General features: G+C 45.8%; 1 pseudogene; it reads left to right on the forward strand.

Moving 5' to 3' along the window:
- The first annotated feature begins 2493 nt into the window (after positions 1 to 2493).
- LOC116908175 lies at positions 2494 to 17796 on the forward strand (annotated as a pseudogene).
- The last annotated feature ends 477 nt before the right edge of the window (positions 17797 to 18273 follow it).

An 18273-nucleotide genomic window follows, 5' to 3' on the forward strand; every position in this document is an offset into this window, starting at 1 on the left:
CACACAACACACACACCACACACACACACAAACACACACACCACACACACACACACACAACACACACACAACACACACACACAACACACACACACACACACAACACACAGGGTTAAGTTACTGAAATTATTCATACACACACACACATGCACAGAGTATACATCAATGAAGTTGTTTATCTAAAACATTTCCAAAATAAGGAATTGGCATGTTGTGCTGGTTCTCAGAGTCCAGCATATACTAAAATTACTAGGGGAGCTGTTAAACAGTGTGGATAGCATCCCCACCCACCCCACCATCTTCTGGTTCTGCAGTTCTGTGAGGAGTCTGAAAAGCTGTGTTTGTGAAGAATTCCCGGGTGGTGACGACGCCATTGGACCCCGTTAGTTGGACTGCAGTTTTGAATGATCGTAGCACTCTGTGCATATGGCATCTTGTGGAGCTAACATCAGAGCATGTTTGAGGGTGATGTCAGAAAGATGGCTGGTCGAAAATTCCTATCATTCTTACCACTGCCTCACTGAAATCTAAGTAACGAATAAAGAACGACATTTCAACCAGAATAACTAAAGACCCACAGACACTCATGCAGCAGCAGTCCTGTAAACACAGAAGCCCAGGGCTGTCACCTAGGGAAGGGAAGGAAACTCTGCTAGTACCCATCATCCTATCTGAGTCAGCCTGAGAGCAGCAAGGGGTCCCCCTAAAGGACAAAAGATAAGGAGAAGCACCCAGCAGCCCTGTTACCACCGTGGATTATCTACTAGAGACTCTTACAGTCCTAGGGTGCCTACCCAGCGAGCAAAAAGTAGCTGACGTTTCTCCCAATTTAGTTCTGAGCTGCTAGGAACTAGAGCCACTCCTTACATGTGCCCCGTTCCTGGTGCAAACAGCCATTGCACCTCTTCCCTGCTGGGGCTCCGGGCACTATGCCCACCAGTAGTACTTCAACCCAAATGGAACTACTGCTGCACCCCACTCTGGGGCCAGACTACGGCAGAGCTGTCTGTCCTCCATTTTGGTACCAGCGCACCATACCTTTAGGGCTGAACTGAGCTGGTACCCAACCCCAGACAAAGCAGAGCCTCAGACTTCCAGAGCCACTGCTCCGCTCGTGCTACTGCTGAGCCAGCTCCTGGCCACACAGGGATCCCAAGCCTGTTTTACACAGGAATAGAAGCATCACAAGAACACTATACCTAATGCAGTGCCCTCCCCAAAGATCAAGAGACTCCACTCACCCAAGACATCACATTACCTGTGCCATCCATTCATCAGGCCAAGCAGTCAAAATTCCCCCCATATTCCTGGCACTGAACTAGCCCCTCAGGGTCCTAGCTGTGGTGGCGCCTTACCTCTCTGGAGAACAAGGTTTCTGTATCTCCAGGCCCATTCCACTGTACCCAGCCTCACAAAGCCAGGGCTACACCCGTGTCTCAATACCCCCGGGACCTAAAGTCACAGCTCATGGTACCTTATTCTGTTGAAGCTAAAGCTGCTTATGCTCTGCCAGCGCTGGGTGCTAGGATAGGTGCCCTGATCCCTGAGGCCTGACAGTCCAAATCCCTTTCCGGTGTCAGAATGGCAGCTGAGCCTAGACCTGGACACAGGAGTACCTCAGTGCAGCACATCCTGGTTTAATGGGAGAACTACATTCACTTACATACAGAAAGTGAGTGACATTACACTTAAGTGTGGTCAGGTAGTTTTGTAAGACGCTGAGCCCAATAATCTGAGTCTACTGCCGCCCCCTGTGTCCTGGATCCTAATGTAGGTGCCTGGGAGCCATCCGTTCACAAACCAGAAGCAACGCTCTCAGTAAACACTCCCCACAGTGAGAAAGATAGGACAGAAGGATCCCCCTGGAGCTCTTGCCCTGGTAGTCCATTCAGCTACCATCATAGCCAGGGACTCCTCCAGCTTGGGCCACTGACACAGACACAATCTAAGTTACATAGCTCCCAACTGAAGTCATATGGAGAGTTCACTCCTCCAGCCATCTGGACCCAAGAAACCCTTGCCCAACCTTGATGATTCCTCACATCCATGCCTACTGCCGCACCGCTCACAATAACGGAGATATGGACTCAGCTGAAATGTCCTCCAACGACTGAATTCATGAGGAAGATATCACTTTATTCCACTGAGAGGAGGAATGGATCCATGACATTCGCAAGAAGACAGATGCAACTAGAGATCATTATATCAGGCCAAAGGGCAGAGCCGGACTAATGTTGTTTGCTCTCATGCATACAGAATCTAGATTTGAGACGCACGCAGAGAGAGGACCTGAAACATAACAGGAGTGGTCTCAATGGCAGGGTTGGGGAGCCCAGGCCATGGAAACAGAGTAGGCGACTCTTTTAGGAAAATAAAGGGACCAGGGGCTCAGAGGGTAAAGTGTTTGTCGTACAATATGAGGATCAGAGTCTGTATCCCCAGCACCCACTTAAAAGTCATGTGGGCCTGGAAGCCTGCTTGTGAACACAGTGCATGGGAGGTGAAGAGAAGGATCCCCACAGTGAGCGAGCTGGTCAGCTGACCAGGCTTAATCAGCGCGCCCTGGAGTCACGTGAGAGGCTCTGCACTGGTATGGAAGGTGTGCAATGATAAAGATACATAACATCACACTCCGGCCTGATTACACACATGTTCACATGTGCTCGTGCACACACACATATATAGACATGCATATGCATACACTGAACATACCACAAATCATATACAAGCTAAAAAAAATTAAGAATAGATACCAGTGAAAGCAGAAGGGCTGTGGTAAGGTGAGTAGGAACAACCAATAATGACATGTATGTGTGTGTGTGTGTGTGTGTGTGTGTGCACGTGCGCGCACAAGTGTGTATGAAATGTCAGTGAAACCCATTCTTTTGTGTGCTAGAAAAAAAAGCAATGGGAAAGAGAATATTCGAAAGAATCTGCAAATAGCTGAAACTAAGGAGCAGATTGAGAAAGGACATAGGCTACAAAGTCAATGCACGGAAATCAACAGAACCTATTACTCGGTCTCCAAAGATGGCCAGTACTAGTCCCCTCTGCCTCTCTGTATGTCCCTGTCACTCCATAAATATATAAAGTTGTATATATCACAACTTTGGATAAAGTTGTCTCAGGATACAAACAGCATTAACTATTATAGGAAAAAATGATCATTCAGATATCAAAATTAAGAATTTCTTTTAAGATGAATTAAAAAATAAAAGGGCTAACCACAGTTGAAGATAGAATATTTGTAGCACATATATCTGATAAAGGAGGCATACAAAAGTTATCTAAAGAGGCCGAGAGATGGTTCAGTGGTTAGGAGCGCTTGCTGCTATTGCAGTGGGCAAAGGACCTGGGCTCAGTTCCTACCACTGCAACTCAATCATCTGTAACTTCAATGTAGGGAAACTGACACCTTCTTCTGGACTTCATGGGTACCAGGAGTACATGTGGTACATATGTATTATATATAATATACACACACACATGTAAACCCTTATATACATAAAATAAGCATTTTTAAAGTATTTGAAGACTTTTGTTTTTTAGGGGTGTGTGTGTGTGTGTGTGTGCATGTTAGGTTTGAGTATGTGCATGTAAATGCAGGTGCCTATCGAGGTCAGACTCATCAGATTCCCTGGAGCTGTGGTTGCGGAGTTGTGAGCCCCCTGATAGAAATGCTGGGTTCTCTGCAACCTCTAAGTTCTCTTGAATTCTAAGTCATCTCTCTAGCCCTTAAAGTGTTCTTATAAGTGAATAAGGGAAAAAATGATCAATTCAAAATTTAAAAGGGGCAAGAGATGTTACCCTTCATCAAAGATATCTAAAAAGCCAATATGTGTATAAAAAGGTGTTTAAGTCTCTTTAGCAATTAGAGAAATACATATGAAAACTATAATTAAATGCTATTTACCCTTAGGCTGACCAAAATTAAAAGGACCACTAATATCAACCTTTAACAATTAATTGGAGCTCTCATATTGGAGGCAATGTTAAACAATGTTCTTTTTCTATTGGGTATTTTATTTATTTACATTTCAAATGTAATCCCCTTTCCTGGTTTCTCCTCCAGAAACCCCTCTCTCCTCCTCCCTCCCCCTGCTTCTATGAGGGTGCTCCCCCACTCACCCACTCCTGCCTCCCTGCTCTGGCATTCTCCTTCACAGAGGCATTGAACCTCCACAGGACCAAGGGCCTCTCCTCCCACTGATGTCCGACAAGACCATCATCTACATATGCAGCTGGAGTCATGGGTTAATCCCATTGGTTAGTGGTTTAGTCCCTGGGAGCTCTGGGGGGTCTGGTTGGTTGGTGTTTTTGGTTAAACAACTTTCTAGTAATATTTGACATTCACCAGCCTATAACTTACCTTAACGTATATCAAGAGGAATGAGAGGCTATATTCACAAAAAGACTTGTCCTAGAAGGTTTACAGCAGGCTTTGCAATGGTCATAAACTATGATAGACACTGGAACTATGGAACAAGAGAGGAATGCCACCAGGAGTGTGTGCACACAAACTATGGTACAGTTACATCATGGAGTAGTATTCGGCAATTTGAAAAAATCAATAAAAATTGTAGCTTGGGTGGTAACCAGCAGCTCTCATATTGGATTGAATGCCCATCCCACAAGAGAGAATCATGGCTGGCACTGGGAACCTAGTCAACCACCCAGAGCTGGGCAAGTCATGGATCTTGGAGGGGAACCTCCCGCCACCACTTTACTAAACCAACATCATCCCCAACATAGCATGAACGTTTGTCCTCAGTGCCACAGGTAAATGCAGCTATCGCTGCTCATCAAAGAAACTTTGCAACAGACAGGGATCATTACAGAAAACCACAGCTGGCCATAATGTAGAGAACTAGAGATCATATGGTGGCCAGCTCCCAATTGATACATCTAACAGAATTCCTGCGCCTAAGACTCAGGGATCATTGCAGAAGAGGAGGTGGAGAGATCACGAGAGCCAGAGAAACAGAAAGCCCTTGTGAAATTTTGTCTCCTAGGAATGTCAGAGAGGCCACACCCACGGCATTTCACCAGTACATCTGCTTGAATAAGACCTTAACAATGAGACCACCAATGGATATGCTAACACAGAAGGGGGAAGCTCAACATAGACCAATGTCTAGAGGGAATGCTGAGAGCAGGAGCAATAGTCTTCAGGGAAGAGTTTCCCCTCCTGGCCCCATCTTGGTTATCCGATATCAGGTGATCAGCCCTGAGAGCACACCTACACAGTAACAGCATACAGCTGGGCAGGTTGTGTGTTTGTGTATTTAGGGATATCTGTGTGTGTGTGTGCGTGTGTGTGTGCGTGCGCGCGTGTGTCTGACAACAATTGAAGATAAGGAAGCCATGAATAAAGAAGGGGAGCAAGGAGGTGACTGGAGGGAGGGAAGGGAAGAGGGATATGATGTAATGTAATTTCAAAAAGTAAAATATTATGAAGGAAAGAGCACGGGTGAGTCTTTGAGATATAAATGCTAAGCTAATAAAATCATGCTTATCAAACCAAAATTTATTTGCCACTCAAGAACAGGAAAAATTAATAATGGCGATGGAAGCAATCACGGTTGCCTTGGAGAGCACACTACAGTTTTCTGTAGTTATGAAATTTTTTGTACTTGAGTGGGCATCATAGTAACACACTAAGAAATGTAGAGGCCACATGCTGTCGCTTCCAGAAAGAGAAAACTTGCTCGTAGGTTGTCCCGCCAAGATCTTTAGAACTCCTTGCTGGTCAGAGGAAGGGAGTTTTACAAAGTACCTACAAAGAGGCCATGGAAGCCAGGCATTGTGCTGCACACCTCACAATTCCAGCACTGGGGAGTAGGACAGGAGGATCACCACAAGTTCCACAGCAGCCGGTGAGACAAGTGAGACCCTGTCTCAAAAACTAAACAATAAACACAGCGAGGTAATGTGTTACACTCTTTTCCTTCAAAGTCCACCACCATATCCATGCTTGTTTATTGTTTGTTCCTTCATGGAAGGATTGGGACACAACAGAGTCACACAGGTGAGGAGGGCTGTAAGGGACCTCACAGTCACACAGGTGAAGAGGGCTGTAACAGACTTTACAGTTTTCAGCCTTGTTTGTACCACAGCTCCACACAGTTTGGCACATTTTGCTTTAAAATGTCAAGAGTTGCTTTTTCTCTCTTTTCTTCTAGTTGCTTTTAAATGGCAAGGATTATCAACCACTGGCATTTGGCTTTTTATGGTATTATTTGGGCAGAGCACTGAAATTCGTCCATGCTCCCTTGTAGGTCCTTTAAGCAGTGTCCTGACCTCGGACAGTGTGTGCTCTCAGGTGGGCTTTGCTTCGCTCTAACCCTCTAAGCCCTGTGGAGTCTGCTGCTGAGATGGAAACACTAGAGACCAGTGTCCATTTGGATCACACGTTCCGACTGCTAAGGAAAACTAACAGGCCACCGTTTGGGGCTGAGACCCTGTTCTGCAGCCAGTAGACAATCAAATGGAGTTACGTGGGCCAACATTCCATGTCTGCAAACTGAAACCAAATTGCTTAATCTGACTTTCTGAGAAATCGGGAGGAGGAGGATGACGACAGCTAAACTCCAAACAGAGCAGTTCTGGCAGACATGGTAAGGAAGTCTCTCGGCTTTGGCCCTCACAAAAGTAACTTGGGGTTAGCCATCCTGAGTTCTTATTTCTGCTCAAGCTAGTTTTGAGAATGTTCTGCTGTTATGATAGAGCACCTTTACCTGAGAGAGAGCTCAATTCAGGGCTCTTTAAAAACAAACAGGGGGACGATGGGGTGGGGAGGCAGGAGTGGGTGGGTGGGTGGGTAGTAGAGCACCTCCAGAAGCAGGGGGGAGAGGAGATGGGATGGGAGTTTGCAGAGGGGAAACTGGGAAGGGGGACAACATTTGAAATGTAAATAAATAACATAACCAATACAAAATGAACAAAGAACCCCACAAAAACAATAAACAAACAAAACCCCAAAAACAAAAAAATCCCACTAGAGCTGGAGAGATGGCCCAGCAATTAAGAGCACTGGCTGCTCTTCCAGAAAGCCCAGTTTCAATTCCCGGCACCTACTTGGCAGCTTGTATCTGTCTTTAATTCCAATTCCAGGGCTTCTGACGCCCTCACAGAGATGTGCCCACAGGCAAAATACCAATGGACATAAAATAAAGACAAACTATACATTAAAAAAGAGCGTAAAGACCAATCATTCTTCGGATGTGTTGAATTTCTTAGACATCAGTGCTGCCCTGACCCCTGCCTTAGAAGGCAAGCCTGCATGCATGGCGAGAAAGCCCACGTGTAAGTAAAGAACTGAGCAAAACTGCCTTCTTTTCTTCCAGCGGCTGTGGGCGTGGCCTTCTGTTCAGATGGGACTCCAGCTTCCAAGGAAAACGTAACGACTGCCACTTAACAAAACCCACACGGTAAAGCAGAAGTTGGACCTTGAAAAATATCAAGTGGAAGGAAAAGAAATTCTCTGCATGGCTTGATGCCATTTCCTGGTGTTCACGAGAGGTTTAGAAGTGCAGTCTGGGGAATGAATAAAGCTCACAAAGGAATCTGACTTACGAATGCTTATCATGTAATTATTACCACGCTAAGCATGTTTTGAAAAATAATTACAATACCTAATTTACAAGTGAAGAGACTAATACACACACACACAAAATAATTGCTAAAGGTCGCACGGTCTTTAAGGAGTAACGTGTGCTACACAAGAAGACCAAGACTGTACCCAATGTGTATCACCTCTCAATCTGCCATCCTAATTCAATGATCACAGCCTGCTGTCTTTTTAAGTAAGACCCTCATTTAAATAGTAAAAACAGGGGCTGGAGAGATGGCTCAGTGGTTAAGAGCACTGACTGCTCTTCCAGAGGTCCTGAGTTCAATTCCTAGCAACCACATGGTGGCTCACAACCATCTGTAATGAGATCTGATGCCTTCTTCTGCTGTGTCTGAAAAGAGTGACAGTGAACTCACTTACACTAGATAAATATTTAAAAAAAATAGTCAAAACATATTTTAATCAGCAATGTAGCATTGCACAGAGAAAGAACCTGGTCTGAACTGAGCTGGATTTTGATGACAGAGCAATGATAAAACATCTTAAAGATAAGGAAAGTGTGATGGTTTTTATGTGCTTGGCCCACGGAGTGGCACTATTAGAAAGTGTGGCCTTGTTGGAGTAGGTGTGGCACTGTGGGTGTGGGCTTTAAGACCCTCATCCTAGCTACGTGAAAGTCGGTATTCTTCGAGCAGCCCTCAGATGAAGCTGTAGAACTCTCAGCTCCTCCTGCACCACGCCTGCCTGGATGCTGCCATGCTCCTACCTTGATGATGATGGACTGAACCTCTGAACCTGTGAACCAGCCCCAATTAAATGTTGTCCTTATAAGGGGTGCTTATAAGGGGGTCATGGTGTCTGTTCACAGCAGTAAAACCCTAACTAAGACAGGAAGGGACAAGAGAGAAATGGCAGGAACACAATAAAGTCTTGCAAGTGAAAATTACAAAAAGCAGAAATTTGAGTTGCCATCTAGTGATCATCAACATTGTCTCAGGATCTTCCCACAGGGGTCAAAGTGCAAGGGCTCTACCCTCAGGTGCCGCCTGCACAGCAGGTTGTTGTGCTGTGTTGTCTTAGTGCTAAAACACATCGCAGGCTGAGGTTAGGACGCCTCAACGCGGTGAGTAAACGGTTGTCTGAAGAGTCCAGAAAGAGCCTAAGAACCCGCTGACCTGCAGTGTAGGCTGAGGAGGAGGAGGAGGAGGAGGAGTCAGTCAGTCGCCGGGCTCCAGGAGAAAGTAGGAATAACGTAAGGAAAAGCCTGATCAACACCTTCAGGGGGAAGGGAAAACAATTTATAGGAGACCAAACAGACAGCTGCCTCATGAAAGATTGGAAAAGCCACTTGAAGGGTGAAGGTGGTGAATTTTCAGTTGATAGACATTTTTGAACGGCTTATTTGAAGCTGAGGTGATCTGGGAAGGGCTCAAGGAGGCTGTGCACGGGAGATGGGCCAAGGCAATGGATTTGATTCTTGTGGCAAATGTGAATTGTCAGGAAGCCGGAGGACAAACACAGAGGTGGTGGCTTTTCAACCAGGGAATTGTCAAAGATCAATGAACTGATTTGAATCCATGGAATGTGACTGAGGAAACCCATGACGGGGAAGAGCACCCAGAGGCAGACAGTGAAAGTAACAAGAGCGAAGATGAAGAGATTAAGGAAGAGGGTCCACAAGAGATGACCTCAGTTGAGTGGGAAGCTATGAGAGATAAAGACCCAGCAAAAGAACTTAATATCTGAAAACCAAATGAAGGTGCTGGGGGCTGGAGAGACGGCTCAGTGGTTAAGAGCACTGACTGCTCTTCCAGAGGACCTGAGTTCAATTCCCAGCAACCACATGGTGGCTCACAACCATCTGTAATGGGATCCCATGCCCTTTCTGGTGTGTCTGAGGACAGCACACCAGCTGAGGACAGCTGTACTGCTATACATAAGATAATTTTTTTAAAAATGAAGGTGCTGATAGACAAGGGAAAAGGATTTATTCTGCATAAGTAAAAAAGCAAAGAGGTTCATGTTGCAGATTCGGCTGTGGACCATCATCTCTGGAAGCCAGCAAATGATATAAAGTGTCACCTGGCGATCAATTTCGGAGACCTCGGCCGCCCAGGACTTCGTGACAGGGAGGATGTGGGCATGGGTGTGGTAGTCATCCAAACTGTGGCCAAAGGACTGAGGACTCAAGTGCTTCTGCTCCTGATGTAGATGACCCAGAGGCATCCCAGCTCTGGCCCACCCGGATGCCAAAATGAAGCACTGGTTCCTTTGTGGACCCTGCTCAAAGCTTTTGCATGCTTAAAGATCCCAAACGACTGGAAATTAAAAAAGAAAGACTGTCATTCACACCTAAGACTGACTTTATCTGTTTTGAAAGCAAAGCTTTCTAGCTGAACCAAGTAACAAATGTGTTAGTCTGTTTGTATCTAGAAATGCATGGGTAGCTGGGGTGCCTTCATAATTTTCAGAGATTATGCACCCTTCACAAATACTTCCGTATTGCTGCTTGCAAATGTGCATTTCCAAACTTGAAATTTAGGAGTTAACAGTATGTGCTGGTAAGAAGAGGAATAGGAAAAGGAAGGGGGGAGGGGAAAGGGGAAGCAGGAGGGGGAGGAGGAAGGGCAGGAGAGGGAGAGATTAGACAACCACGCAGTTTAAATAAGAATGGCTGCCCTGCTCCTATAGACTCATAGTTTTGAATGATTGGTCCCCAATTGTAGAACTATGTGGTGGAAGATTAGCTTCTGTCTTGTGTAGGAGGTGTGTCACTGAGGGCCAGCTTGAGGTTTCAAAAGCCCACACCATTCCCAGTAGTGCTCCCCTCCTGTCTCTCTCCCCCTCCTCCCCACTCCACCCCCATTCACCATTTCCCATCTCCCTCTTCCTCCTCTCTTACTATGTTGCATCAGATTCAGAGGGATCCTCCTGCCTCAGCCTCCCAAATGACAGAATTGCAGGTATTCTCCACTAGGCCAGTTTAGAAGGCATAAGACTCTTTAAAATACATATACACTATGTATCTTAGTTCCCATTTCTCTAAAGGTAACACATTTTTTAAGAAGTCCGCTCCTAGTCGGTCCCCTTAGAGAGCCAAGTTTCATTTGTAGCAATTAGACAAGTTCATTTCACCTTGCTCACAAATTTTAGTTATAATTACAATTTTTTGCTAACCCTTAGGAATGAACAAATCAGGTAGGGGATGTGACTCAGTAGGTCGAATGCTTGAAATCCTGGGTTTGATCATCAGCCCAGCATGAGCGGGTGGATAGGGGAGTGGGAGGGTAAAGAAAGTAACTTAAACTGAGCAGTGCTCGACGTTATCTTTGCCTACAGAGTTATTTCAAATTGTGCAGGTGGCTTAGCTGTTTGGCTCCCAAACCAAAAGACAAAGGTTATATAAATGGACCTCATCGATCTCGTTGACATGGTATTTTCATGAGGTTTTATTTATAAAACAAATTTTAGATTGTTGACATTTTTCTCAAGGTCTGTTTTTAAAAAAAAACTATTTTTACATATGTAAGTCTTTCTACTACATGTAAGCATGCATACTATTTGTGTGTGTGTGTGTGTGTGTGTGTGTGTGTGTGTGTGTGTGTGTGTGTGTTACCCAGTGAGGCTAGAATAGGGAGTTGTATTCCCAGGACTGGAGCTACAGAAGGTTGTCAGCAGCCATGTGAATGCTGGAAACTGAACCCTGGTCCTCTATAAGAGCAGCCAGTGCTCCTAATGGCCAAGTCTCCCATCTGCTTTCAATTTGATATCTACCGCCATTTTTAAAAAGAGGCAAGAAAGCCACTGCCATTTTGTTGTTTCTCTTTTCTCACTCTTCCGTGGCTGTACTCTACCAGATCCTCATTTGTCTAGTTTAATCTGTGATTTCAGTTCACTAATGCCGCCTCATTATCTATCTATCCTGCATCTCTTCAAGACACACGATCATCCCCGGATCCTGTGCACTCTATAGGAATACACAGGAGGTTGGAGATAGACTGTGGAGAAATACAGTATGTTCCTTCACATAGGAAAGAAACAACGGATGGTCAGCTGTGGAAACAGAAAGGCACCGGAGAACAGCAGCGAACAAAGAAACAAAAAGATCGTATACTAGCGAGTACAGGCGAGATTTGTACGAGAAACTAAGAGCCCTAACTGACACATAACAGGCAAGTGGTGAGCCCTGCTCTGTTGGGGCTCAACCCAAAGAGAAGCAAAGCCCTGCTGAGCTCCACATGCACAGAGAATGGCGCGCAAGCACAGGGAACAGCACGCATGCGCAGGGTACGGCACCACAAAACCCATTTAAAACAGGCGCCTAACCCCAAAGAACCTTGGCACTTTATTCCAAGCGATTAACAGCAAGAAAAAAAGAAAAAAACGAAACTGGTGCTGTAAAACTTAATTTTTACCTCAATGGCAAGATACTCACTTATCTATTCAGACACAACCTCCTGGGAATGGCGTGTTTTGAAAGAACTCTGTGACTTTCTAAATTAATCATCAGTCAAGAAAATATACCACAGACTTGCCCTCGGGCCACTCTGATGGGAGCATGTTCTTCAGTGAGATTCCCCTCTCCTGAAATGACTCTAGCTTATGTCAAGGTGACATAAAACTAGACAGCATGCCTTCTGTCTTAGGGATTCCATTGCTGTGAACAGACACCATGACCAAGGCAACTCCTATAGAGGACAACGTCTAATCAGGGCTGGCTTACAGGTTCAGAGGCTCAGTCCAATATCATCAAGGCGGGAGCATGGCAGCATCAAAACAGGCATGGGGCTGGAGGAGCTGAGAGTTCTACATTTTGTTCTGAAAGCTGCTAGGAGGAGACTGGCTCATAGGCAGCTAGGATGAGTGTCTTAAAGCCCACATTCAGGAATGACACTCCTACTCCAACAAGGCCACACTTCCTAATGGTGCCACGCCCTGGTCTAAGCATATACAAACCATCACACCTTCCTTAGCCTCTCCTCCCTCTAGTACTTGTAGAGGTCAGCTGATTGACCCATCAACTACTTAGTATTCTCTCTGGGAAGCCCTAAGGCCTTCAGCCAGGGGGCTGTGACTCTGGACTGCTGTCACCAGAGCTTAAGCAGTTCCTTTCTGTCTCCCGTGGAAAGCCTCACTTCCCATTTGCAACAAGATAACCCCAGCCATGAGTGTCCTTGATAGCATCTGAGGGCAGTGGACAGAGAAGAGTGGCCTTCTATAGTCCCTGGGGTGTGAGAGGCACTTCAATTCTTCCTGGGAGACCCTCCATTTTCTGTGTGGCATAGAGGACAGCTGTAGCTCATGTAGACAGATCTGCACATACTGGTAAGGACCTTCTGCCAGCTCTCTCTTCCTCTACTGCCGCATTCATCACAGTTCTCTAGAGTGGGGAGGAGCTTGAGCATGTGGCTTTCGGTGTTTGTGTTTGTATCGGAGGCCCTAGTCAGACTTCCTGATTCAAGAGACCTACTAGTAACCAGGTTTTCATTTTTTTCTCCAGGACAGTTGAATACCAGTCATGGCTGACTTGACAGTTTTAGTCTGTGGGCTTTCCCTTCAAGGTCAGTCTAGCCTGACCTGTCAGGTTGTTTGAAACTGTATTCCACCTTTGGGAATTGGGGAGACTCTATTCTAAGAGGATGCCTCAGTGGAATTGGTGCAATGAGTCTGGATTTCACTCTAAGGACAGGAGAGGTCTGTTGCCCTCAAAGGTAATTGTATGGCTCTGGAAACCATGTGACAGGTCCTGTGCTTCCTACCCCTTCTGACTCACCCCTGGGATGTTGTCTTAAGAACTGGTCTAAATTTGACTCTCAGATTCTGAAAAAGAAAAAGAAAGAAAACGATTTCTTTCACAGCAAAACTTGATCCTTAACATACTTCCAGATCAATAATACTGGCTGCCTCGGGGCACACTGGGCTATTACTTCATCCTGCATTTAGATTTCTTTGTTTGTAACTTAGGAAAGGACTCAGATTTCTTATAGCCAAGCTTTCAAGACTGCCGCAAGACCGTAAGGTGCAATAGGGACGTGCTATGTATTTTACTAGAGTCTCCTGAACTTTGGATTTCCCTTGAACTTGGCCACAGGTGATACCCTTCATGGTCTCTCCTGTATACATATCCAAGCTCAACATCCGGCTTCTCTACCGCCATCCTCCCCTCCCCCACACCATCTCCTCAGCTTCTCCTATTCCTCCTGCAAAGATCGCCTTCCAACCACACCCCTCTTTATCCAGACACATTCTATCACACACTTGCTCAGGAACTTCATACAGGAACTCAAGGAAGAGAGACGTCATCCCACCCCTTCAGCTAATAAAGATGGCAGCAGCACCAGCAGCTACACATCCCTTTCTCCGTGCCCAGTCTGTCCCTACATAATCCAAATTTGGATCTTTCAGCCGGGATCCCTTCAGCTGCCTTAGGAAATTCAGAGGCTTCATTGTGGCTTGCGATCCAACATAGCAACACATCTACATTATTCTAATTATCGGATGCACCCACAAACAATGAAAAATGACTGCTCCTCCTGTAGAAAACTTTTCTCCTTGGTACTATTCAGCTGCATATCCTCTTTCCTCCAATCCGTCCCAAGTACAAGCCAAACCAGGATCTTTTAGCGATGACGCCCACAGCTCCATAGGCATTCACAGGCTCGCCGAGCTTTTGACCTAGGCTAACGGGGCATCTCCATTACTCTAACCACCTGCTGCACACACACAGAAGCCTCATCTGGTTCTCAGAGTGTGCCTGAGCCATCATCCGGTTAGAGCCAGGCCAGCTTCCACAGTTATCGCTGTTATGCGCTCCCGATGGCCGCATCAGCACCGCTGCAGGAAATGACAAGGATGGGCTCACTGAGATAATATGATTAGCTACGTATTAAAGGGAATTAAAATGCCAGTATCAAATCCATTGACTAACACAATTTGTAGAACACAACACAAGAGGCTGCCAGGAATCCTGGTCCCTTTCAGTCTAGGCCATCTGTAACCGTGTGCAAGTGTACCGGCGTGGACCCCAGTATATACCACGGCTGTACATTTTATAAGCCAAATTTCTCCAGAGAGCAGACAACAGCTTCAATAGTCCGCCAGGGACCCAGACTTCTTCCCCACTTTATTAGACACAGCCTTCATGTTCCTTAATACCCAAAGAAGACCTCAAGAACTAGAAGAGCCAAACCGGAGTGGGCAACGTTAAACATGACAAGCTATCATAACACAGGGCCGCTGGCACCATGTCTAGCTCGGGAAATCCTATACCGCCACCTAGTGGCCAAACGGCTCAGTCTAAGGACCTAAACCAGCCTCTGGTTATAGAACTCTGCTATATGGTCAGGCAGCACATTTCAGCCAGAGCACCTACAGCTTCCAGAGTAGAAGCCTCATTCTAAGGCTATGTCCAATCAGCAAAGTGGAGGCCCATCGAAAGTAAATGTCCCTCTCTTCTACATGAGGCAAATCTGACCTCCAACCAAAGCTACTATGATCTGGTTAAACCTCAAGGATGCCAAATGTCCACGATTTCATTCCTAAACTACAAAGCTCATAGTATTGATGGGGTATGGAGACTATAAGGGTTCTGTATTTTCTATCTCCATGGAGATGAACTTTAGGTGGCCCTACATTGCCAAGGGCCAAGATACATTACTTATTGATAAGGAACTAATTCCCCCCACCCAGCACTTTCTATGGTTAGATATTCCACTGCCCAATTCTCTTCACCAGAAGCTCCATCCATCCCCTTTCAACCTCTCTTGACCTACAATAGGCAAACATCTTTCTATTCATTCTTGTCTAGTCCTACCAGGCTGCCCTTTACTTCTGGGGTAGAGATACAGTGTATAAACTTCAGACCCACTTCTAGCTTTTTGACTCCACCTCCCCTCCCCTCCCTTGTGATAGTCTGGAGCTGTCTGGGCCAAAGAGCCCTCCCTAGACTCTACGAGAGCATCATCCAAGACGCTCCCCTGACATCTGAGCTATTTCTATCCCTGAACACCAACAGCCACTCCCTTCTCAACTACCACTGATGGGCCCTGCAGCCTCCCCTGATGAAGCCCACAGCTTCTCGTTGATAAACCACTGGCTTCTTGTCAACAGTGCTCGTGTAACTCTTGATGCAACACTCTTACCTCGGCAGTAAAGAAGTCAGGTAGGCCCTGCAGGTCTATGACCCGAGACCACTGACGAGGCTGTAGTCTTGATCTAACACACAATTCCCAATCCTTATACCTTCATGGGGCAGATTCCCACCATAACCTCCTGGTTCACAGCGTTAGACCTTAAAGACGCAACATTTCATACTCACACTCACCTAGACCCTCAGTTCCTATCTGGCTTCAACAACAGGACGTTTCTACTTTGCTTCACTTTTTCGGAATTTAGATGAATTGTGACACCTTTATGTACCGCCGATGGGAATGGAAATCGGTTGAGCCTCTGTGGCATCGGTATGGAAATCCTTCCAAAAGTAAAACCAAAAATAGAACCACCATATGACCTAGACATATCACTTCGGGTCTAAATTAGCATACTTCAGAGACAACCAGACATCTATATTTATTACAGCACTATCCTCAGTCACCGAGTTCTCAGATCCTCTGTGGAGAGACAGTGGACAAAGAAAGGTGGTATATACACACAGCAGAGTTTTATTCAGCCATTTACAAAATGAGATTCTAGCTAGGCAGTGGTGGTGCATGCCTTCTATCACAGCACTCAGGAGGCAGAGGCAGGTGGCTCGCTCTGAGTTCGAGGCCAGCCTGGTCTGCAGGGTGAGTTCCAGGACAGCCAGGAATGTTACACAGAGACACTCTGTCTCAAACAAACAAACAAACAATATTACTTGTTAGAAAGTGGATTAAGCTGGAGACACTCATATTCAGTGAGACAAACCATACGTGTGCCATAAAAACAGAGGGAGACTTGGATAAAGAGAGAGACCAGTGTGGGAGAGGGCGTCTGAAGGGATAGAGCAGGAAGGGTAATTACCAGTACTTGAAAGAAACCACCCCTATGAAACCCAACACCGTGTACTCAGAAAAGCCCATGTTTGCTTTCCACCTGCTCTGCGTTCCCCTGCCCTGCAGTGTACCCCCTCAGCAGGTTACCCATTCTCTCTCCTCTGAGGATACTCCCGTGCCCTCGAAGCTCACAGGCTTCCTTTCTGAACGTGACTGCTTTCTGATAACCCACCAGCTCCTCTTTCTTGTGTCTCCCCAAGCAGACAGCAGCCAAAGCCTCCAGCTTACCTGATCTTTTTTATGCCTCAAACTCCAATTAGTTTTTTCCTGAAGTTACTTCTGAGCTTTCTCTTTTGTAATGTTTTTATTAATTCAGTGCATTTGAGAGTTATGTGTCTGTGCATATCTGTGCACACACGCACGGGGGATCAGATGACCACTGGCTGGTGTATTCTCTCCTTTAACCAAGTCTTGGTTGGGGGTAAATGCTTTTACCTACTGACCCATCTTCCTCTGCTGGTCCTGCTGAGTTTTAAAATTCTCCTACCTATGAAACTAAAACATGCAAAAGGGACTTGAGTCCTCTGGTGAGCACCTAAAGGCCAAGAAAATGGGATCCCTAGTCTGGGGGAGACCTGACACTGCAGCTGGGTTGGCAACTCAATCACTTTGGCTAAGGGACCAACCCTAGGGAAGGTAGGCTCAGTTTAGGCTATGTTAAAGAGATAGGCAGAACAACTATGCCTTTAGTAAGATACTGTGTTTTCCTTCCCAGAATTCTCTGCGCTCCCCCTCCCCCCAGTTCAGAGACTTAAGGGCAATATAGGAATATAAGTCTTCCACTCATAATTTTACCTTGTCTTCTCTCTTTTTTAAAAAATTTATTTACTTTTATTTATATGAGTACACAGCAGCTGTCTGCAGACACACCAGAAGAGGGCACCATATCTCATTACAGATGGTTATGAGCCACCATGTGGTTGCTGGGAATTGAACTCAGGACCTCTGGAAGAGCAGTCAGTGCTCTTAACCACTGAGCCATCTCTCCAGCCTGTCTTCCCTTTTCTGAATATGTTTTCCTTAACATTTCGGGTTCTCCCTGCCCAACGCTTTGGACGCCCTCTCCCTTTCTCTGAAGCTTCGCTCCCTGCCGTGTGGCTACTTGCCAGCCGTGTGTCTGACCTCCACACTGGCTTCACCAGCAAGGCTTTTCCTTCTCTTCTCCAGGCAGCTGCTGGACTGTTCGCCTGACCTACAGTTTTACTTTTAATCGCTGATACAATCATCCTTGTGTTTCTATGTGCGTCCATTCTTAAATTCCATTATTAATGAGCCTGAGAACCCCAGAAGGGACCCAGGACATAGCAACAGAAACAGGAGGAAATGATTCTGTGTATATCCAGGCTTCTAGGCCACCTTTTCTGTTCACTGCAACACTGCTATGGGCAAGGCAGAGAAAACTGGCCTTGTCTTCTCTACAGTCTGACCAAAATAAAACAAATCCAACTGGTCTCACCATGCCCTGGCTCCCAAGTGTTTTCTAGGTTTGCTGATTTGGTTTGGTTTTGGTTTGGTTTTTCAGTAAGCATGGGAAGTCACTAAGAATACCTACCACATATACAGAAGTAAGAGTTTTTAAGAAACCAATCTTTATTTGGCAAAAAAATTCAGACATCTACTGAAGTAGGGGAGAAAACCTGGGGCAGTGTTTCAGAAAAGAATTTCAGA

Source organism: Rattus rattus, chromosome 8, assembly GCF_011064425.1.
Source record: "Rattus rattus isolate New Zealand chromosome 8, Rrattus_CSIRO_v1, whole genome shotgun sequence".
NCBI classification, from domain to species: Eukaryota; Metazoa; Chordata; class Mammalia; order Rodentia; family Muridae; genus Rattus; species Rattus rattus.